At 32.1% G+C, this 23,968-nt stretch overlaps 1 pseudogene; it reads right to left on the minus strand.

Moving 5' to 3' along the window:
• LOC111370006 overlaps positions 1-23,968 on the minus strand; it is a 75,619-nt pseudogene that overhangs the window by 37,319 nt on the left and 14,332 nt on the right.

Raw genomic sequence — 23,968 nt, forward strand, 5'->3', positions numbered from 1 at the left:
TAAAATTCAATGGCCCAAACCAAAAAAAAAAAAAAAACAATGAAACAAACAAATTGGCAGGCGGTGGAATATATATATATATATATATATATATATATTAATCAAAATTTAATTGTCATACAAAAACACACACAATACACTAGAAAGGAAATGAAGTAGAGAGAGAAAGGAAAAAAAATAGAAAGCGAGAAGGAAAAAATAGAAAAATTCACCAAGTTGCTAGAAATTAAGTGGTTTATGCTAGTAAGCTTGAATTCCTCAGTTTCAAAAGGTAAGTAAAAAGTTCCTTATTGAAAAAGTTATGTTAAATTTTAGGGTTGTCGAATTGTTAGTTTAAATTCAATTTTATTGAAAGGAAATTATTGAATTAAGTATAATAAGTTATGTAATTGAGTTAAATGAAAGAAAAATTAGCTTAAGTGAAGAAAGAAACCTTAGAAATCACTTAAAGGTGAAAGGATTAAGTTTTGGTATCGCATATTTAATTATTGAAATTACTTAAAATAGTTAATTGTTAATCTAAAAATTATATCATATTTCTAGTGGCTATACAGGTATCAGGACGCTTACCAATTTAGTTGATTTTGCATACATAGTTATGTAAGTGGAAAAACTTATATATTTTTAAAAATTTATACATTAATTATGCGAATCAAAAGCCAGAACCTTTAGGAAGCTATTTGGTAGCGAGTACACTAGTAGGTGAATCACTATTAGCAGAATGTATATATCGGGATTGTGGGATTAAGGTAAAGTAGCTTGAACTAAAGGCAAATTTGATGCCTCTTCACATACGTGATTTCGATGTTATTTTGGGTATGGACTTTCTAGCTACAAATTGAACTTCAGTTGATTGCTTTCGAAAGGAGGTTGTATTTAGACAGCCAAGAGAACCTGAAGTCATATTCACTATATAGTGCAGGATTTTACAAGCTTGTGTGATTTTCGCTATTGATGCTAGAAGATTACTCAATAAGGGCTGACATGCATATTTGGCTCATGTGATTGATATCAATGTTAGAAAACTAAAACTCGAGGAGACATTCCAGTGGTCAGAGACTCTCCTGATGTCTTTCCAGAAGAACTACCAGGTTTGTAATCGGACGGGGATATCGAGTTTACTATAGATCTAATTCCAGGAATTGCACCTATTTCACGGGCACCATATAGAATGGCTTCAGCAGAATTGAAAGAGCTGAAGGTTCAACTGCAAGAGTTGGTAGACAAAAGTTTTATCAAACCTAGTCTATCTTAGTAGAGAGCTCTAGTTTTGTTTGTGAAGAAGAAAGATTGCACCATACAACTGTGTACAAATTATTGACACTTGAACAAAGTGACAATTCACAATAAATATCCATTGCTACGTATTGATGATCTGTTTGATCAGCTTCACGGTGCTACCTATTTTCAAGATTGATTTGCGTTCTGGATATCATCAACTTAAAATAAGGGATAGTGATGTGCCGAGGACTGCTTTTAGAACAAGGTATGGTCATTATGAATTGTGATGTCGTTTGGGTTGATCAAGCACTAGTAGCATTTATGATTATGATGTATAGAGTGTTTCATCCATATTTAGAGACATTTGTGATTGTATTCATTGATGATATTTTAGTATACTCTCAAGATTGTGAGAAGCATACAGAGCATCTTAGAATCATTTTGTAGACTCTATGCGATAAGCAGTTGTACGTCAAATTCAGTAAATGTGAATTCTGGCTTGATAGAGTTATATTCTTGGGACATATCATATCAGTAGAGGAAATTTATGTTGACCCGTAGAAAATTGAGGAGTGGTAAAATAGGAAAGGCCAACTAATGTGATAGAGATATAAAGTTTTTCTTGGTCCAGAAGGTTATTTTCGTCATTTAACAGTAGTTGTTCTAGCTTGAAGATTTGGAGACATTACTTGTATGGTAAGAGATGTTAGGTATATATAGATTACAAAAGCTTAAAGTATATTTTTGATCAAAAGAGTTGAACCTGAGGCAAAAAAGATGGTTAGAGTTAATCAAAGACTACGACTGCAAGATTGATTATCATCCAGGGAAGGCTAATATAGTTGTTGATGCTCTCAGTAGGAAGACATCGAGTCCTTTGACCCGGACTAATGCAGTATGTTCTTCTTTGTTTGGTGAGTTCAGAGCTTCACTTGTTCAATTGTTAGTTACCAGTGTATGAGCATTGTTTGCCAACTTCCAAATGAGGCCTACTTTGATTGACACAGTTAGAGAAGCTCAAATTTAAGATCCAGTTTTGAGAAAATTGAAAGAAGAAGTTAGTAAAGGCAAGCATACAGATTATACCACTCGAGATGATGGAGCTTTCGTTATGGAAAGTAGATTATGTGTTCTGGACGATTCGAAATTGAATAGAGAAATTCTAGAAGAGACCCATAGTTTAGCTTACGCGATGCATCCAAGTAGTACTAAAATGTATCATATACTCAAAAAACATTATTGGTGGCATGGAATGAAGAGAGAAATAGCTGAGTTTGTATCGAGATGTCTCATTTTCTAGCAAGTGAAACCAGATCGGAAAAAAACAGCAGGATTGTTACAAACATTGCCCGTTCCTGAGTGGAAATGGGAGCACATTACTATAGACTTCTTATTTGGCCTTCCGCATACTCAGAGTGGTGTTGATGGCATATAGATAATTATAGACAGATTGACGAAGACTGCCAGATTTTTGCCTATTAAAGTCACTTTTCTACTAAATAAATTAGCAAAAATATATGTTGATGGGGTAGTTAGTTTTTATGGGGCACCAATAACTATTGTTTTAGATAGAGATTTTTGTTTTACTTCTAAATTTTTGCCCAGCTTGCGAAAATCTGTGGGTACTAAACTTCAGTTCAGTATAGTATTTCATCCACAGATAGATGGTCAGTCAGAAAGAACTATTCAGACTTTGGAAGACATGTTATGAGCTTGTGTACTACAATTTAAAGGGAATTGGTATACTCATCTCCCTTTGATGGGGTTTGCTTATAATAACAGTTATCATTCGAGTATAGAAATGGCTCCTTTTGAAGCACTGTATGGTGGGATGAAGTAGGCAAAAGAAGGTTATTATGTCCTGAATATGTTTAGATTACTACTAAGAAGGTAAGGATAATTAAAAAAATGTTAAAGGCAGCTCAAGATCGATAGAAAAATTATTGAGACAAACGCAGAAGAAACCTTGAATTTGATGTTGGAGATAGAGTTTTTCTATGATTATCGCCATGGAAATGTGTTATCAAATTTGGTAAATTGAGTCCGAGATATATTGGCCCGCTTGAGATTGGTTAACGCATTGGTCTAGTTGCTTATCGATTGGCTTTATCGATGGAAATGTCCAGGATTCACGATGTATTCCATGTTTTCATGCTTCATAAGTACATTCCAAATCCATCTCATGTTTTGGAATAACAACCAGTAAAGCTAACAGAAAATCTTCCCTATGAAGAAAATTCAGTTTAAATATTGGATAGAAAGGAACATGTCTTGCGTAGTAGGACTATTCTTTTGGTTAAAATCTCGTGGAAGAATCATGATGTAGAAGAAGCGACATGGAAAAGTGAAGAACAGATGTGTTCTCAGTATCTATGACATTTTTCGCACATAGTTAATTGAATTTCGAGGACGAAATTATTCTGAGGGGGTATGTTTTGTAATACCTTTATTAATTGAAAAGTCAAACCAAACAAAAACTAAAAATTAAAAAGAAAAAAGACAACGAATTGGCAAGCGGTACACACACACACACACACATAAATATACACACATACATATATACAATCCAAATCCAATTGTCACGCAAAAACACACACTAGAAAGAAAACGAACAGAGAGAAAAAGAAAAAGAGAAGAAGAAGAAAGAGAAGAAGAAGAAAGAAAAGAGAGGAAGGAAAAAATAGAAAAATTCGCCAAGTTGTTAGAAAATAAGTGGTTTATACTAGTAAGCTTGAATTTTTTAGTTTCAAAAGGTAAGTCAAATGTTACTTATTGAAAAGTTATATTAACTCTTAGGGTTGTTGAATTGTAAATTTAAATTCAATTTTATTTGAAAGGAAATTATTGAATTAAGCATAATAAGTTATGTAATTGAGTAAAATGAAAGAAAAATTAGCTTAAGTGATTAAAGAAACCTTAGAAATCGCTTAAAAGTGAAAGGATTAAGTTTTGATATCGATTATTTAATTATTGAAATTACTTAAAAAAATTATTTGTTAATCTAAAAATTATATCATATTTCAGGCGGCGATACGGATATCGGGATAGCTTACCAACCAAGTTGATTTTGTGTACATAGTTATGTGAATGGAAAAACTTATATATTTTTAAAAATTAATATATTAATTATGCTATTACATTATGTGTAATTATATGAATTTCTGGTACAATTATATGATTATTATGAAAGGTTCTTCCATTATGATATATGTGAAATCATTAAGTTTGTACATGGATTACTTATGAACTAGAATGTGACATGTGATATTGAGACCGATCAGAAAAGTATCGTGATTATATACTTCTTTTAGTTTACAGAGGGGCCTTGGCCGTATTCTATCCTACACGGAAGGGTATTGAGCTTGTAGATATAGATCATAGAGAGGCCTTGACCATGTCCTAGAATTGATTACTTGAGGTCTTAAAACCGGCTTTCATTCAGGGAGGAGGCCAAAGGCCCGTGGCGAAAGTTCTTAGCCGGAGGAACAGATTACAGATTGCAGTTAGAAGGCAAATTTTTGGTAGATTACATGTGATGTGATGAGATGGTATTATGAATTTGAGTTGAGGATTATATCATGGTTATGAGAATATATATTTCAGCATTATGAGGATGTCTCCTATCATGATTATTATTTTATGCAAATTGTGAGCTGTTAATTGATGTAAACTTGATTTCGATAAAAATGTATAGATGGAAAAGTATATTTATTTTTGAACTTCTCCATTCACTAAATTATCAACTTATATATTTTTTTACGTTTTTCTTATCAGGCAGTAGTTGAATACCGGGTATCTTTTAGAGTTGAGCCTTGATTATGGAGTCAGGGTCATACAACAGAGTTTGTTAGTATGACTCACTTCATAGAGCATGTAGTTAGTATTTTGGGATGCATGTTCATGTTTAGATGTAATTTTGCATCTTTTGAAGATAGTTATGGAAATCATTATGTAATTTGTATCTATATGTATATTTTATGTTGTTATCTTGATAAAAATTGAGATTTCAGCTTATCCTTATTTTGTTGTGTTATATCTGGGATTTATGCATTCTGAATTATAGGTTGGTTGGTCATGCTTACAAGGAAGATAATGCCAAAATTCTGTTAAAAATAATTTATAAATAGTTGCATATTGTAATTGTAATAGCTTTGATGGTGGGTCCGACTTTTAGTTGGTATCTATCATCGACACACGTCACATTTTGGGTCCACTAGAGTTACTGGAGCACGTCAACTAAAGTGATAATACCTATTGTTAGTTCATCTCTTCCATATTCTAATGCATTTCTAAGTTCTTTATATCTATCCCCAAAAAATTAAGAATGGCATTAATATGTTGATCATAAAACAATATTTTATCACAATTTGCCAAGTCCTGAATCATGTTAGGGAACCTATCAATATTTTCATCTAAATATGAGAATGATCAAATCTAAAGTTGTAGAAGAGGATTAGGATATGACATTTATTTGGCATAATTTCAGTCATAAAGATTTTCTAATTTCTACCAAAGTGTATCAGCATTAGTAGTTTCACATATTTTTCTAATCACGCTGTCTATAAAATGATGAAAAATAGAACTACAAGCGATCTCATCAAGTTGTTTTCACCTTAAGGCACTAGTATTTGCTGTCCAAGAATCAAGGTAGTAGCACTCCTCTGTTGTAACATCAAAGCCCTCATCTATTTGTCTCGGAGACTTAAAGTCTTCAGTACCATTCCACAAGTGTACCTCAAACTTTTGTGACGAAGACATTCTAATACATATGGTAACAGATTCTGAAGAATACACACATTGTACACTTCCCGTTCAGCCAAAATTTATGAAATAGAAATACTGTAATATTTATAGAAAACTTGTTTTAAACGAATAAGCTTTTTTTTCACCGCACATAAATTTTTGCAGATTTAGAAATCGTATTTGCACTTGTAAGCCATTATATATACCAAATTTAATATGAAGTACAATTTCAAGAATAAATAAATAAATAAATAATTGCTCAATATAGAGAACATATAATTGAAACATTGTGTAGTTTAAGGACTAAAAATCCCTTTGATCCAACGTTCCCTCATATTCTTAGATCCCTGTATGAGATCTTGGATATATGTAAAATCTTTGTGAATTTTTTAGTACTTTAACTTCAGAAAAAAAAACAGATATTGCTTAAAGAAAGGTTTAGATGTTACCCACTAGAAACTCCTGGTTTCAATGTTAAAGAATATAAAGTACCAAGGATAGATCAACTTAAATTCTAGAAAGGCCAACAAAATCACCAAGAAACAATAGTCACAGGCATAAATGACCAAGAATCAACAGAAAAACTCGAGCTAGTCACCCCAACTCATCATTTAATAAGAACAAGTCTTTAAAAAATGTCACAACTAGAACGAGTTCACAAAGAATCGTTTGAAACAAGAACATGTTCACCAAGAATCATTTGAAAACCCAACTAGAAGTTAAATCAAAGATGGATCAAGTCACAGGGACTTGAAAACAAATTAGTTTCCAGACAAATTTCCAAATTTGAGAAACCCTACTGTGATACCACTTTTTAGTCCCTAATATAAGTTTTAACCCTAAACAACTGAAGAAAAAAATAAAAAATAAAAAAGTTGTTAAAGTTAAAGAAATTGAATACAAAGAGCTTTCACCCACTAACGAATTCGACATTCACATGCTCTAAATACTACTCGTCCATTAATCATCTACCAAGATATATATGATTTTGATGCTAGTATTAAAATTAAGGATAATTTAGCACAAATTTTAAAAAAATCACTTAGAATTTTCTTTATTTTCTATCTCGCCTCACAAAATACTAAAAAATATTGTTCACGTAATAAATAGAACACCCGTCTAGTCTACACAAGGCATACAAAGAAAATCCACAAAGGATTTCTCCAAAGAAGAACCTAAAGGAAAATTTTTAAAACCAGAATGAGAGATCAAGATGAAGTTGTGCATACATTGTGTGTGCTAAATGAGGATTAAAACCCTTTTAAAAGAGACAGACATATTGCCATCTATCCACCGGCAGAAAGTGAGCCACGTGTGAGGACCAGATCAGATCTTGTATCACAATCAAAATGCACTTCTAAAAAACACGATATTAGTTAAAATCTGGCTTTGGGCAAAATGTAAGGCATATTCAACAAAGGAACGTATAAAGTTACTGGAGATTTGTTGTCCTTTTAGAAGCTTTTGGGTTTTAAAGGGTATTTTGGTGTGAACCTGGTTGCAAATTGATTCATGCTGTTAGCGTTATCCACTTGGTGGATGCTCAATGCTGATGTAACTGTGGGCTTTATAGCAAACAAATTTGGACTTCTCTTTACTTTTAGTGGTTTGTTTATATTAGTAGATGTGTAATGTTATGTTGGGTTGTGTGCCCATATAGTATAGTTTACTGATGTAAAAATAACAATATTATTATATTGAATAAATTTATGTTTACTTTATTGCATTTATTTATTATTGAGCATGCGAAATTAAAGTGTTTGTGATTACCTGTGAAAATATAAGTTGGGTACTTGCGTTAAGAAGTATAGTGCGACGCAACTTATATTTTGATCATAAATAATTTGTTCACAATTTATGTATAAGGGTTGGCACCTTATATTGGAAGATTGTAGTATTGACCAATTCATTATTCGGGTTTGTCCTTATCACAAAAATAGTTAAAGATGACACCAATACACTTGGAGTGTGTTGAATGGACCGCGGGTCGAATTTAATTCTATAGCATGACCGTGTGGAGAATTAAATTTCAATTGACCACTATGTATTTCATCTGAATCCCTTAACACGATTATATATATTTTTTTACGTTTTTAATTGTTTATTGATTCATCAATGGGTCAGATCAATTTGATTGGTCAAATATCTCGATGAGTTGGGAACTTGAAAATGAGTGGAGTAGAGAACATGAATTCGTGTCTGGAACCGTAGATCTGAAAAATGGGTAGAGTGAGTACTTAACTGTTTTCTATTGAACGATTGAAATCTGAGCTTAGTGTTTATCGACGGTTAAACTTCGACATATGTGATTAGTTAATAGGACCGTTGAAGAAAATGAAACTTAAGTTAATGAGAACAATTAGAGGCCCAAAATGGTCATTTATGCTTGTACCTAGTTATCAAATTTCGGACGAGGATAAAATACATATATGGCAGGTTAGAGGAAAGTATTATAGATTTACTGGCTTCTGTGATCTTATATATATTTTAGGAGTTCAGTTTTTTGCCTTTAGTAGAAAACGCTAAGACTAATAATTAGATTGGGTGGTTTAGGGTCGACTAGACATGATCTAATTATTGGAGCTTGAATAATATATGTCTGATCAAGTTTCTTTGGTAGCTCCATAAAGTATTGGAACTTAATTACGACAATTATAATAGTTTTGGGCTTAATTGGATCTACACTAAAGTTTTGTATTTAATTGTAATTACTATGAAAGTTGTGAACTTAATTATAATTGTAATTGAAGTTCTAGGACTACACATGTAATTAAATGTAAACTAATTGGAATTGGACTTAAATTAAAACTCCTACTTGGGTTTTAATCAGAACTCTTGTTTGAATGTGGAATTATTATTGTATTGAAATTGTATCATCTTTTTCTCTATAAATAAGGACTAGATGGATAGAGAAATAATACAACACTGATAATACATAATTCCATAGAATTCAAATTGAGAGAGAAAAGAGAGAGAGAGAGAATTATTTTCTCGCTTTCAATTGTCCAAATTGAAGAATTAGTTTCTGAAATAATTAAAAGAAGGTATCCACATGCCGGTGTAGTCTTTGCATCGGAGAATACCATTGAAAGGTTTGAAGCACCAAGATTCTTGTAATTATAAGGGTAAAAAATTCATGGTTTATAATCAATTCAAAGGTTGATCACCGAAATTAGGTAAAAGATTCAAATCAATTATTTTTGAAGTAACATACACATGAACATCTGGATGATCCCGTTTATTAAATTAATGAAATTTTTTATTTTTGGACAATTTCGCTTTCGCATTCCAACAACTGATATCGGAGAAATCTAGATCGTTCACGGGCTTGTTATTTATGAATCTTGAATGCATGTTCTAGTCAAGCGATGTCTAGAAATTTTTTATTATGAGATGATTGAATGATTGGATTATTTTAAACTATGAACCAATTATTTGTGGCCAGTCTTTGATTATAATTTGTTATTTCAAGTTTGTAACAAGATAGGTGGATTACGACTCCATCTTGATTTAATTTTCTATTTCAATTAGATTCAAAATTTTAAGCCTATGGGACATAGGAAATATGTAAATCTTGTAATTATTGAATCTTGTATGTTGATTGAAGATTGAAGATAGAGACTTAAAGACGGAGGATGTAAAATTCGTATTTAAAAACACACGATTTTTTTTTATATAGACAGAAATTGTCTGGGCAACAACAGAATATGTGTGCCGCACGTGCAAACAATTTTATCTGTAAATGGGATTTTAAAAAAAATTGAGTTTGAAATTAATTACAAGTGCAGTGGCAGAGTCCTTTTTTCTGGTTTTTGAAGAGCTATTGTAGGATCCTTGGAGATTTTGGTTGAAGATTTACATTAAGTATTGGGCTTTGGTCCAATTTATTTTCTTTAATTATTGAGTCTTTTAGGACCATAAATAATTATTACTTTATTGCTTTATGGATGCTTTAAATTATTGTTTGAAATATTGTCATTCTAGATATCATGACATATAGATTCATTTGTGGCTTCGCTCGTGATATTATGAATAGGATGCATATCATTAAACACATATTTTTCTTTGATTAATTTAATTTAAATTAAAATTTTCTGAATAGAAAAATAGTAATAATTAAAATGTATATTAGTTTAATTAATATGATCAGTTGGTAATTATTTCAATTAAAATTCATTATTTTAAACGATTGAGTGGGAGAGGGTGTATATTTAAATAAAAACCCACGGTCTCCTTTGGTCAATCCATAAACAAAGAAATATGCTTGCCTTATACCGGTAATGCAACGGACTCCCTCAAGTAGGGCCGCGTGGTTCAAGTTGCTTGATTGGATTTCTTTTTGATAACATCTTCTAAATAGAATATAATTTGTGATCATCCTATAGATAGGGAAATTATTTTCAAGTATTTAGAGATTGAGACAAATGTTGTACACTCAAATCGAAATTATCTAAGAACCTCCTATAAAGGCTCTCGTTTATAATTTTGGTAACCAAATAAAAAGATGCTAGGCTTAATATAGACATTTGTTGTCAGATATATTTTTTTTAATGGGGGGTCTCAACTTGATCGGTGGACACATTGACCTTTCCTATAGAGAGGCATGTTGGATCACAAGGATCAAGTCATCGTAACATTATTGTAGTTAGATGGATCTACATGCATTATATGCTAAATTGTTATTCGCTACTCAATTTTAATATGTAATAAATAGTCATTTTTAAGCAAAATGGCTCTCAGTGCTTTTTCCGTTAGTCTAAAACAAAACCAACTTGTCGGGGATAATTATATGGATTGGAAATGTAATTTGATGTTTGTCCTTATTGCCGAAAAACTTGATTTTGTGCTCGAAGTAGAATGTCCCAAGGAGCCTACTAAGACTACAGGCAAGTCCAAGAGGGCTGAGTATGATATGTGGATTGTGGCTGACACGATGGCTCACTGTTACATTTTAGCATCCATGTTAAACATGTTACTGCAAAAGTTTGAAAGTCAGGAGACCTCTTATGACATGCAAGAAAGCCTAAAAGGCATGTTTGGACATCAAAGTAGGAGAGCTCGTTTTGCAGCCATTCGAATCTTATGGAATATACATATGAAACCTCGAGCACCTATAAAGGATCATATGCAAATGATGATTGCACACTTCAACGTGGCGGAGAATCTGGGTGTAACTATTGATCAGGGAACTCAAGTTGATATGGTATTTAATTCTCTATCTAATATGTTTTCATAGTGTACTGTGGACTGTCACTTGCACAAGATGAATATGCCATTAACCGATTGATGAATGAATTGCAAAATATGGAAAGTTGTCTCAAAGGTAAGGATGGCCATGATCATAAGGCAATTGCTAGCTCCTCTAGCTCCAGGCCAAAACGCAGAATTGGAAAAAAGAGGAAAAAAATCTAACAAGAAGTTAGGAAAAAATAAAAAGCCCAAATTAGATGGACTGCCAAAAGGTAAGTGTTTCCGCTGTGGTCGTAAAGGATACTAATAGAAAGAATGCCCTGATGCGCTAGCTAAAAGGTTGGGTACTGGGGAGTTTTTTATTGTCGAGTCATGTTTGGTGGTTGATTCTACAAATTTCTGGGTTGTAGACTCTAGAGCTACTAATCATATATGTATGTCTATGCAAGTGCCTAAGTAAAGTAGAAGACTCAGTGAAGGCCAGTTTAAAATTATTGTCGGCACAGGAGCTACAGTTTCAGCAAGAGAAGTAGGAGTAATTTATTTTTATTTCAATAGTGGTAGGTGTTTAATTCTTAGAGACTGTTATTATGTTTCGCAGATGAAGCATCTATTTCTTGTTTTATAGGACGAGGCTATTCTGTAAACTCTGTGCATGATGTGCTTTATATTTTAAAGAATAAAGCCCTATTTGTGCTGGATATTTGATTAATGATCTTTATATTTTAAATTTTGCCACAAATGAAATAAATGTTACTACTGGAAACCATGACCAAATGTCTTACCATACTAGTGATACATATTTATGGGATCTTAAACTTGGATATATTAACCACAACATGATACAAAGATTGGCTAGAGATGATTCACTTAACACTTTTAAGGTCAAACTATTGCCAGTTTGTGATTCTTGTTTGGATGGTATAATGGCCAAGAGATCCTTTCAAGCAAAAGGACATAGAGCCAAATAAGTATTAGAACTAGTTCCTTTTGATGTATATGGAACCATGCATACACCTGCGAGAAGGGATTATGAGTATTTTATCACTTTTACCGATGATTGCTCTAGATTCGGATACATCTACATAATGACTCAAAAGTCAGATGCTTTTGAAAAAATCAAAGAGTATCTGGCTAAGGTCAAGAAACATTTGGGGTAAGAATATTAAGACACTTCGATCAGATCGAGATGTCGAATATCTCTCGAGAGAATTCAGGGACTACTTAATAGAAAATGGTATTGTTTCTCAACTAAGTGCGCTGGGTACATCGCAACAAAGTGGCATTTCAGAAAGGAGAAATAGGACATTGTTAGACATGGTTAGGTCAATGATGAGTTTCGCAACTCTATCTACCTCATTTTAGGGATGTGTACTGAAAACAGCAACATATGTTCTTAACTTAGTTCCTTCTAAGTATGTTCCCAAGACTCCTCTAGAATTATGGAATGGGCTCAAGCCTAGTTTACGCCATATTCGAATTTGGGGATGTCGGCTCATGTGCTGAAAGGGAAGGTAGGAAAGTTGGAGTTTAGATCAGAAATGTGCCTATTTGTGGGATACCCTAAAGGTACCAGGGGATATTAGTTTTATAATCCTCTAGACAGGAAAGTCTTTTTTAGAAAAAATGCTACTTTCCTAGAGGATAAGTATATTAATGAACGTCAATCCAAAAGCAAGGTTGTGTTGGAAGAAATGAGTGAGAACAATTCCACCCAATCAATTCCTAAAACACAATCTCGTGACAGAAAACCTTTGGTGTCAAAAATATCTAAACAATGTGTTTTGAGTGGGAGAGATGAGTCATCCAATTCAATTGATCAAGTAAATGTTGAAGGTATTGAGGAAGTAATGGAACCACCTAATGGTGATACCAACATTGATACAAACATTACAATTTCAAACGGTGCCACAATCCAGGATCCACCACCCCTTAGACAAAGTTAGAGGGTTACCAGACCACCTTCTAGGTACTTGTTAATTGGAGAGTCCAATTAGGCGATCTCCACAACACAAGTTGATGACTTGACTTCATATAAGGAGGCTATGAATGATGTGAATGCAGATTTATGGCAACAAGCTATGAATACTGAAATGGAATCTATGCATTCCAATAAGGTCTGGGAACTTGTAGATGCACTAAAAGGAATAAAACTCATCAGGGGCAAGTGGGTCTATAAGAGAAAGAGAAGAGCAGATGGAAAAGTGAAAACTTTCAAACCAAGGCTAGTGGCTAAGGGTTTTACCCAACAAGAAGGCATCGATTACGATGAGACCTTTCGCCTGTGGCTATGCTTAAGTCTATCCGAATTCTTTTATCCATTGCAGCTCATTTTGATTATGAGACGTGGCAAATGGATGTCAAGATGGCCTTTTTGAATGGCCATCTTGAGAAATGTATCTATATGATACAACCAGATCGATTCATATAACTTGGTCATGAAAGAAAAGTCTGCAAGCTTCAACGGTCCATTTATTTGTTGAAGCAAGCATCAAGATCTTGGAACAAAAGATTCGACGAAGTGGTTAAGACATATGACTTTGATCAAAACTTTGACAAACCCTATGTCTATAAAAAGATACAGGAGAAAATTGTAATTTTTCTAGTGCTTTATGTGGATGATATTCTACTTATTGGAAATGATGTGGGAGCATTATCGTCTAAGAAAGCATGGTTGGCCCAACAATTTCATATGAATGACTTACGAGAAGCTAGTTATGTTCTAGGTATTAAAATCTTAAGAGATCAAAAGAACAAGCAGATAGCTCTATCCTAAGCTTTATATATTGATAAAATACTTGTTATATTTGCCACCTAAGATTCCAAGAAAGGTAATTTACCTTTCAAAGATAGAATCCTACTATCTAAGGATTAGTCCCTTACCTGACTTTTGTTATGCTATTGGTATGGTGAGTCGATATCAATCTAATCCTAGACCGAAACACTGGATAGCTGTAAAGCATATCCTAAAGTACCTCCAAAGGACAAGAAATTATATGCTAGTTTACTCATCACCAAATCTTGTTCTAGTGGGTTATATAGATTCAGACTTTCGGGCTGATAAGGACTCTTACAAGTCTACATCAGGATCAATGTTTACACTTGGTGGTGGGGCCATTATTTGAAGAAGTATCAAGCAATCATGTATTGCTGATTCCACCATGGAGGCTGAGTATGTGGCAGCTTGTGAAGCCGCTAAGGAAGCGGTGTGGCTCAAAAAATTCCTAATGGACATCGAGGATGTGCTTGCATCTGCACAGCCCTTGATACTGTGCTGTGATAACACTGGGGCAATGGGAAATGCTAAAGAACCAAGGAGTCATCAGAGGGGTAAACATATTGAACGGAAATATCATCTCTTGAGAGAGATAGTTAATAGAGGAAATATGATTGTCAGTAAAATTGCCACTGGAGATAACCTCGCGAATCCATTTATCAAGAGCTTATTAGCTAAGGTTTTCAATGGTCATGTGCAAGGCATGGGGTTACAAGATATGACACATATACTTTAGGGCAAGTGGGAGATTTGTTGATTTGTATGCCCATATAGTATAATTTGCTGATGTAAAAATAACAATATTATTATATTGAATAAAATTATATTTACTTTATTGCATTTATTTATTATTGAGCATGCGAAATTAAAGTGCCTGTGATCACTTGTGAGAATATAATCAGGTACTTGCGTTGAGAAGTACAATGTGACATAACTTATATTTTGATCATAAATAATTTGTTCACAATCTATGTATAAGGGTTGGCACCTTATATTAGAAGGATGTAGTGTTGACCAATTCATTATTTGGGTTTGTGATTTGTCCTTATCACAGAAATAGTTAAAGGTGACACTAGTACACTTGGAGTGTGTTAAACGGACCACATGTCGAATTTAATTCTATAGTGTGACCGTGCGGAGAATTAAATTTCAATTGACAGGTGTATATTTCATCTGAATCCCTTGACAATATTATGTATGTATTTTCATGATTTTAATTGTTCATTGATTCATCAATGGTTGAAATCAATTTGATTGGTCAAATATTTCGATGAGTTGGGAACTTGAGAATTAGGGGAGTAGAGAACATGAATTCGTGTTGGAAACCGTCGCCCTGAAAAATTGGTAGAGTGAGGACTTAAGTATTTTCTATTAAACGATTGAAATCTGAGCTCAGTGTTTACCGACGGCTAAATGTCGACATCTGTGATTAGTTTACAGGACCGTTGAAGAAAATAAAACTTAAGTTAATGAGAATAGTTGGAGGGGCAAAATGGTCATTTATGCTCGTACCTAGTTATCGGAACTCAAACGGGGATAAAATACATATATGGCCGGTTAGAGGAAAGTATTACAAATTTATTGGCTTCTGTAATCTTATATATATTCCAAGAGTTCAGTTTGTTGCCCTTACTGGAAAATGTAAAGAATAATAATTAGATTGGGTGGTCTAGGGTCGACTAGATATGATCTAATTATTAGAGCTTGGATGATATATGTCTGATTAGGTCCATGTGGTAGCCCCATAAAGTATTGAAACTTAATTACGGCAATTATAATAGTTTTAGGCTTAATTGTAATTACAATAAAATTTTGCACTTAATTGTATTTACTACTAAAGTTGTAAACTTAATTATATTGTAATTAAAGTTCTAGGACTACACATGTAATTAAATGTAAACTAATTAGAATTGGACTTAAATTAAAACTCTACTTGGGTTTTAATTAGAACTCTTGTTTGAATGTGGAATTATTATTATACTGAAGTTGTATCATCTTTTTCTCTATAAATAGAGACTAGATGGACGGAAAAATACTACAATACCGATAATACATAATTCCATAAAATTCAAATTGAGAGAGAAAATATTTATTTTCTTGCTTTCCAATTGTCCAAATTCAAGAATTAGTTTCTGGATTAATTAAAAGAAGGTGCTCACATGCCGGTATAATCTTTGCTTTGGAAAATACCATAGAAGGCTTGAAGGTTTGAAACACCAAGATTCTTGCAATTAAAAGAGCCGGAAGTTTGTGTTTCAGAATCAATTTAAAGGTTGATCATCAAACTTAGGTAAAAGATTCAAATCATTTATTTTTTATATAACATACACGTGAACATCTAGACGATTCCGTTTATCGAATTAAAGAAATTTTTAATTTCTGGATAATTCCGCTTCCGCATTCCAACAACAACAAATTAGAATTCATCCTAATCACGTACTATAATTTAATCTAATAAAACAATCCACTCTGCTTATTGCTAACTTTTTCGCTTGCTAATGGGGGCATTTATATAATAGGATACAAGGCATATGTTGATAAAGATTTCCCCCCTGAGAAGAAGAGTATGATATACTGCTCGAAGCTCACTGCTTTCCGTACTTGCATTGGTAGGTTTAATTACAAAACTGAATTGCAAACATAAGCTTTTTTTTTTTTTTTTTTTACAGTCTAGTTGCGTTGGAATCGAATTAATACTTCCAAATTTAATACTTTCAAAATCTTTTCCTCTTCACAACCAGATGTCATCTTTGGAGATAAGATTACCATGTCGCCCACCCTGTTGTACTTTATTTTTTTAATATATAAAATAGAATACGTGAATCCAGCCCTTCTTCAAATTCGGTTTTTGTAGAGGCTTAAAAAGCCCGTCTAAGCTTTGATAGTGTTTTGATATCAAAAATAGAAAATAAATTTTTTTCCACCATACAAAATTGTTTGGTCCAAATTACCTAATTCACAATTTCCCTGGTCAAAATCACATTTTAGTTGAATTGTATTAGGAGTTAATTGAGTTGTAATCAAAGTCAAAATAAAAGTAATAGAATTGTAATTAAAATAAAAATATTTAAGGGTTGGTAGTGTAACCTTTAGTGGAGTCAAAGACGTCTAAAAAATGACATGATCGATAGAATGCAATTAGAAGTCAAAGGAGTATCAAAGTGTTGCACAAATTTTGCCCCAAATTCTCAGTCACAAGTTACAATGCATTTTTTTGCTTCGAAAACATTTGAACTTGAAAACTTCAATTCTAGAAGAATTATAGCCATTTGAGTTAGCATTCCAACCTAGTGCGCCTCAATCGAACATCGAAAGAGAAAGTTATAATGAAAATACTAAACACTGCTCAACTGTTGCTCGCCTGGCGCTCATGTGGTGTAGTTATTTGAGGAACAATAAAATCGATTTTCAAGCTGGTTCTAAGTTTCACACCAAACGCTACCTATTATAAATATAAACCCTATGGGGTGTCCAAAAGTGTGGTTGAACAGTATTTTGATTGTAGAGATAATTTTTTGAAGATCCAAACATCCTTTCATTGATTCCTTGATTCAACCTCAATATTATTTATTCATTATTCAAAACATATATTGATCCAATTAATAAAACCTTATTGTAAGTCAAGAATTTGTTCTTTGAAAGTCAAAAATATATTTTAATATCTCTTGCATCAACCAACAAGATCAAAATACAAAAAGAATCCTTGATCAAACCTAAAATGAAATCCAATTACCCTTTGGAGTTCTTGAGTTTTAGGAAGAAGCGCTTGGAGTTCCAGTGCACAAGAACGAAATCTGTTCTCGTTGATCCATGTGAAGAGAAAAGTGGCTCAATGCTCTGAGAAGTGTGAGAGTACACAAGTGAAGGAATTTTTTTAGTGATTTACAAGTTGTGGCTAGAGTCGACTAAGGTTTGAAGTGTCTAGATTAATTATAAGTTAATTTTTCTAGTAGATTTTGCTAGCAAGTTTGCCTGGAGGTTGTTTTATCCGTTTCGGAATTTTCCTCAGCAGTCATATTTAGCGTTATTTACTTTTATTACTTTTGATCTGAATGTTTGTGATTGTTTAAAGATAGGAACTAATTGAATTAATTATCTTAATGATCCAGAAACATTGGTGAGTGATCTGTTGCTTGTTATTATTTTAATTCGGCATTTAGCTCTAAATTATTTGGCTAATTTAATTTTTTAGTTGGTATCAGAGCTTAATTGTGATCATTGACCCAGTAATTGTCTAGATGAGTTCATCACATTCGGATTTTGCTATTTGTGCATAAAAATGTACATAATGAATTACATAATATGATGTGGAGGAAAAGATTTAATGAAAAAGTTGATTGTGTTTTAAATTAGAAAATGATAGAGTGTTATATGATAGTAATCCATTATGTAAATCTTGATATACATGTAGTAAGATCCACCACATTCTAATGTAGGATCTGAGGATCCTATGGATATTCATGATGCCTATGACAGCTGTACAAAAAGAGTTTCAAGTTACATGAGGTTAATAGATAAGTCTTTAAGAAACTGAATCAACTTGAATTAGATAAGGAGAGCTTACTGTTAAATTTGGGGAGTCTTCCAAATGATTGAATGAATTAAGGGTTGGGAATGAGTCTTTAGAAATTAAGATTTAAACTCTTATGAGTGATTTTGAAAAATCAAATGCCCAACTTCGTTCTTTCCCTAGCGGATCTAAGAAAATTGATAACATGATAGGTCTGCACAAAACAATTGGAAATAGAGGAGCTTTATTCTCATGCTATTTCCTTTACTAACAATAATGGTGTACCTGCCTCAATCAAACCTAATGTACAAAATTTGAAACTAGAGTTACTCCAAGGTTTATCCCCACGTGTCATCATATATGCAAGTTAGGACATATAAGACCCAAGTGTTGGGAGCTCCTAAGTAGGAACAAGACCAAGGATGCTAGTGCCCAAAGACCAAAATCATATGTACAGACATATGTTTCACCCACCTAAGGTTTAAAATTTGAAACCTTGGTTTGCTCCTAAATTTATTCGCACTTGTCATCATTGTGGTGAGTTTGGTCACATTATATCTAAGTAACAGAACCTTTTGATTAGGAGCAACAAACAAGATCTGACTACTTATGTTAGATTCTTGACTAATCAAGTGAGTCACTTCACTGAGTTAATGACTCAATTAACTAAGATGACATTTTGATCTAAGAAAGTTTGGGTCAAGAGGAGTGAAATCATAGATCGAAATGATGATATTAGTTGCGGTATTGCTTGTGTTGCTCTTCATGGTAAGAGCTTTTCTAAGCTTCATTGATTAGGGATTTAGCTACATGCATACTTTAATCATCATATCTACTTATTCATGTATGCACTCTATATTTTTTTCCCTTATTTTTTTGTTTTATTTAGCATTTTTTTTATGAAATATTAAAATTTGAAAATTCTAAAAAAAATACAAGTAATATTCTTTTTTGAACATGTTTACTTGGGATCAAGTGTTAATATAATTAATAAATAGTAAATAAAATTTCTATTAGCTTTATCTAGAACTTACTTGGAGTACTTAATATAGCCTATTGCATGTATCATGTGCAGTGCACACATTAAGCTCTTGAAAGTGGATTTTGACCGCATGTAAGAGATATGGGATGACGGTCACTTGTGTGGTGGGTTGACTTTAAATATCGAATAACCTTTAGGCTAATTGACCTAAGATTTTGTATATTCTCCCTAAAAGAAATAAATTTAAAAAAAATTGTTATGAGACAACCTTATACTTTTCTTTGTTGAGCCATCTTAATACCTAGTGTCTTTTAAGTCAACAGACTTTGTAGTCATCGATCTGAAGCTAGATATAGGAATCATGCAGAAAACTTAATAAAGAAGAGCGCACATAATATTTGAAAAATAAAAGAGAAAATATATATGTGTGTGCTCAGAAATAGGGGGAGAAAAAAATTATACAATTAAATATGAGTTTTTTAATTAAAAAAAGTCCTACTGGCACTAAGTCTGCCTTCACAATTTGAAGAATATATTCATTCACCAGTGATTCTTTGCACGTCCTTTCTCAGTGATTCAAGGTTTTGAGGCTTCATTACATGAGTTTAATGGCACTTTTGACATATGAATAGCTAATAAAATTCATTCGATTTATGTTTAAGTTAAGTTATATGAGAAAAGTTTATTGTTTATGAATTATATATGTATTAGAAAGCAAATAATTGTTCATGATAGTATATCTAAAAAATGCATGAAAAAAGAATTTTTCTCAAAAGAAAGGAATATTTTCTCCCATCATATGTTTTGCAAAATTTTGTATACTTTTGTATGTGCATATATATATATATATATATAACTCATTACTCTGGTGGTATTCATACCTATATTACTATTTTTCTTTGTTATTCAAGACAAAAGGGTGGGTATCAATATACGTTTCAGAGAGCTGAGTATTTGAGTTAGGGAGAGAAATTTTTGAAAAATTTTATTTGATTTGATGATTTAAATGAGTTAGAGAAAAGCTAACAATTTTTTCTCATATTGGTATTATGTTTGATTAGGTGTTTTGTCTAATACAAATATCATGTTTTACGTTGGTAGTTCTACTTTATCACTTGTTAATTTTCTTTTACTTTTCACATGATATTGTTCTTTTCATGTGTTACAAGAAACGGATTTGAAAGATATTGAAGTAAATTTTGTACATTAAATTGTTGGGTAGATTTTTTCTTTGACTTTAAAATAAAAGATTTTGTCACGGAATGCAAAGGAGGAGATTATTAGGTCCAAATGATATAATTGGCAATCTCTAAATTTGTAATTGATAATTTCCTTAGTCAAAATCCTATTTTAGTTGAATTGTATTAGGAGTTAATTGAGTTGTAATTAAAGTCAAAATAATTAAGGGTTGGTAGTATAGTCCTTGGAGTAAAAAATGTTAACAAAGATCACAAATAATCAATAAAATGCAATTAGGAGTCAAATGAATGTCAAAATGTTGCACAAGTTTTGCTTCAAATTCTCAATCATAAGTAGCCACGCATTTTCACGTGGAAAGCATTTGAATTTGAAAAAATCTATCTTCTAGAAGAATTGTAAATATTTGAGTTAGCTTACCGACGTACTTTAAACCGCCTCGATCTCATATTAGAAGAGAAAGTTATGATGAAAATATTGACTATTACTCAGCTGCCACTCGCTTGGCGCTTGACTGGCGTGGTTATTCGAGGAATAGTAAAAATCGATTTTTCAATTTGATTTTGAGTTCCTTTTCATCCGAAACTTGACCTATTATAAATGTATACCCTATAGGACGTCTAAAAGTTTGCTTGAACTATATTTTGATAATAGAGATCATTCTTTGAGAATCCAAACATCATTTTATTGATTTCTTGATTTAACTACAATATTATTTCTTCATTATTCAACCCATTTATTGATCCAATTAGTAGAGCCTTGTAACTTAAGAGTTTGTTCCTTGAAAGCCATAAATATATTTCAATATCTCTTGCATTAGTCTACAAGATCAAATTCCACAAAGAAAGATCCTTGGTCAAACACCAAAACAAAAGAGTTCCGGAGAAGAGACGCTTGGAGTTCAACACTTGAGAATCCATGTGAAGAGAAAAGTAGCTCAAAGTTCTTAGAAATGCGGGGGGTGCACAAATGAAGGAATTCCTCGGTGATTTACAAGTTAGATGTCAGAGTTAGTTAAGATTTAACAGTGTCGAGAATTATTGTAAGTTAACTTTTCTAGTAAATTTTACTGGCAAGTTTGTCCAAGGTTTTTTATCTAGTTAGGAATTTTAATTTCAGTGATCATATTTGGTGTTATCTACTTTTTATTGCTTTTGATCATAATGTTTTGTGATTATTTAAATATATAAATTAATTGAATTATTACCCTAGTCATCTAAAGACAGTAATAAGTGCCTTGTTGTTTGGTATTGTTTTAATTCCGAATTTGTGTCTAAACTATACCACAAATTTAATTTTTAAAAATCTCCAAAACAATTGTTCATTCAACCTTATCAAGGTGCACACGCATTTAGTAAATCTCAATAGAAACCACCTTCAAACCTAATGTCATAATAATCAAAATCTGGCTGCCATCAAAGTCTTGATTTGTTAATTAAATTAATTAATTTCCCATGTACTTGTTTACCAACCTGCTCATCAGCTCATGTGTTTGCATTGGGGACGAAATATTTTATACATCTCTAATTATTTATTTGGAAAGCTATTAGATGTTCACAAGGACCATGTGAATGATTAACAATGAACCTTCTTTGAACTGACCTAGAAAAGCCTATACATGACCAATTAGAAATAAGATTTGATTATTAATTCTGTAACTACATATTTCTTTGGCTGCTTATGACCATGATAGTTTTAGAACTTTATCAAATATTTCTAAAATTTATTTTTTCTGTATTTTCTAGTTAATAGTCTTACAGAACCGTAATCAATTTCTCAAGGTTCTAATAGACAAATATTTATAACCTTTTATTGTTTTTCCAATAAATAGTTTGTAGACCATATTGGAAAGTTTGATTTATCGAATAAACCCCATTTGTTATTTTTCAGTATGTATTTCAAAGTCTTCATTTTGCTTTGTTTGCAATAAAGAGTTGAAAGAAATTAAGATGAATCTTACAGATATATAAAAGACTTCAAAACAAAATCGAAATGCGATGTTTGAAGAAAAAATACCTTTTTTCTTGACATTAAATTTGGACAATTAATTTGTTCTTTCTAAGTTTTATATACTTGCCAAACTCACATGGACCAGTTATTCAATTTAGTTATCCGAAGTTTAAACTGCTTGCCTAGTTATTTTCGTTTGATCGTTTTGATACAAATAAGGTTAAATTTATAAGAATTATTTGATACAAAAAATGGGTATTTTATGCAATATATAATATTATGTTATTTCGAATTCAACGTACCAAACATGTTATTGATGTTTCCAAATCCAAATTACTTTTAATTAACTCAGTTAATGTATATCATATAATATAAAATAAATTAACCTAATTTTTTGGGGGGTTTTGATCATTTGTATTAATTTTGTAAAACTTGTCCATGTTGCCTTAAGCAATGAACAAATAACCAAATTGAAACAACTTAAGGCGGCTAATGATAATAAAAAATAAAGATTAAGAAGCGGAAAACAAGAAAATAGGTACTAATCAACTAACTCGGAATCAATTAATTAGTTGAATAGTTGATAAATTAATTTAGTCCTGGTTGAGGTGCTATATGCAATTGTATATATAGGAAAACAGAAGTCAGTCCAAACTATTTATTGTTTCTCGCCAAATCTGGGGGCTATATAAAGTGGTGACTAACTGATGTTATTTCTTGTGCAGATTGTTGTAAACTAAGAAGACAGTTTCCTCTCATCTTTCCATCCTTTGTAGTTACATCCACTCTAATATTATCTTTGAGCTCTCTAATATAATAATAATGCAATGCACTTTCTGATAATTTTTCTATTTCTATCCGTACTTCTTTTTCTCGTCCAATGCTCTATGCTTGTATTCTTTCTTTTGACATGCTACTCTTTCTTATAACTTTTTTCCCCATCAGGCAAAGTTCTCTTTCTTATCGTAACTTCTTGTATGAAGTTCTACTTACCCTTGTAGTTTCCCATTCGACATGTTTGTTCAGCATATTATTCTTTCTTATAGTTTTCCATTCAATAGGCTAACCAAACCTATATTTCTAGTCACCAGCCTCATAGTTTTTCATTTTTCAATTAAAACTTTTCTGTCTCTTACATTTTCTCTTACAATATGCTATACTTTTCGTAATATTTTCATTTAACACATTATTTTTCGTTTAACATGCTACCCTTTCTTGCATTTTGAATTAATGTGCTATCATTTCTTATTATTTTCTTCAATGCTCTATCCATCTCATAAAATTGTATTTTAACACGGGACCCATTCTCATATATTTTCAATATAACCCTACTTTTTCTTATTTTTCTTTAGCATGATACATCTTGAAATATTTTTGATAATTCGATACCCTTTCTTAT

This window comes from Olea europaea, chromosome 21 (assembly GCF_002742605.1).
Source record: "Olea europaea var. sylvestris chromosome 21, O_europaea_v1, whole genome shotgun sequence".
In the NCBI taxonomy this organism is placed as follows: Eukaryota; Viridiplantae; Streptophyta; class Magnoliopsida; order Lamiales; family Oleaceae; genus Olea; species Olea europaea.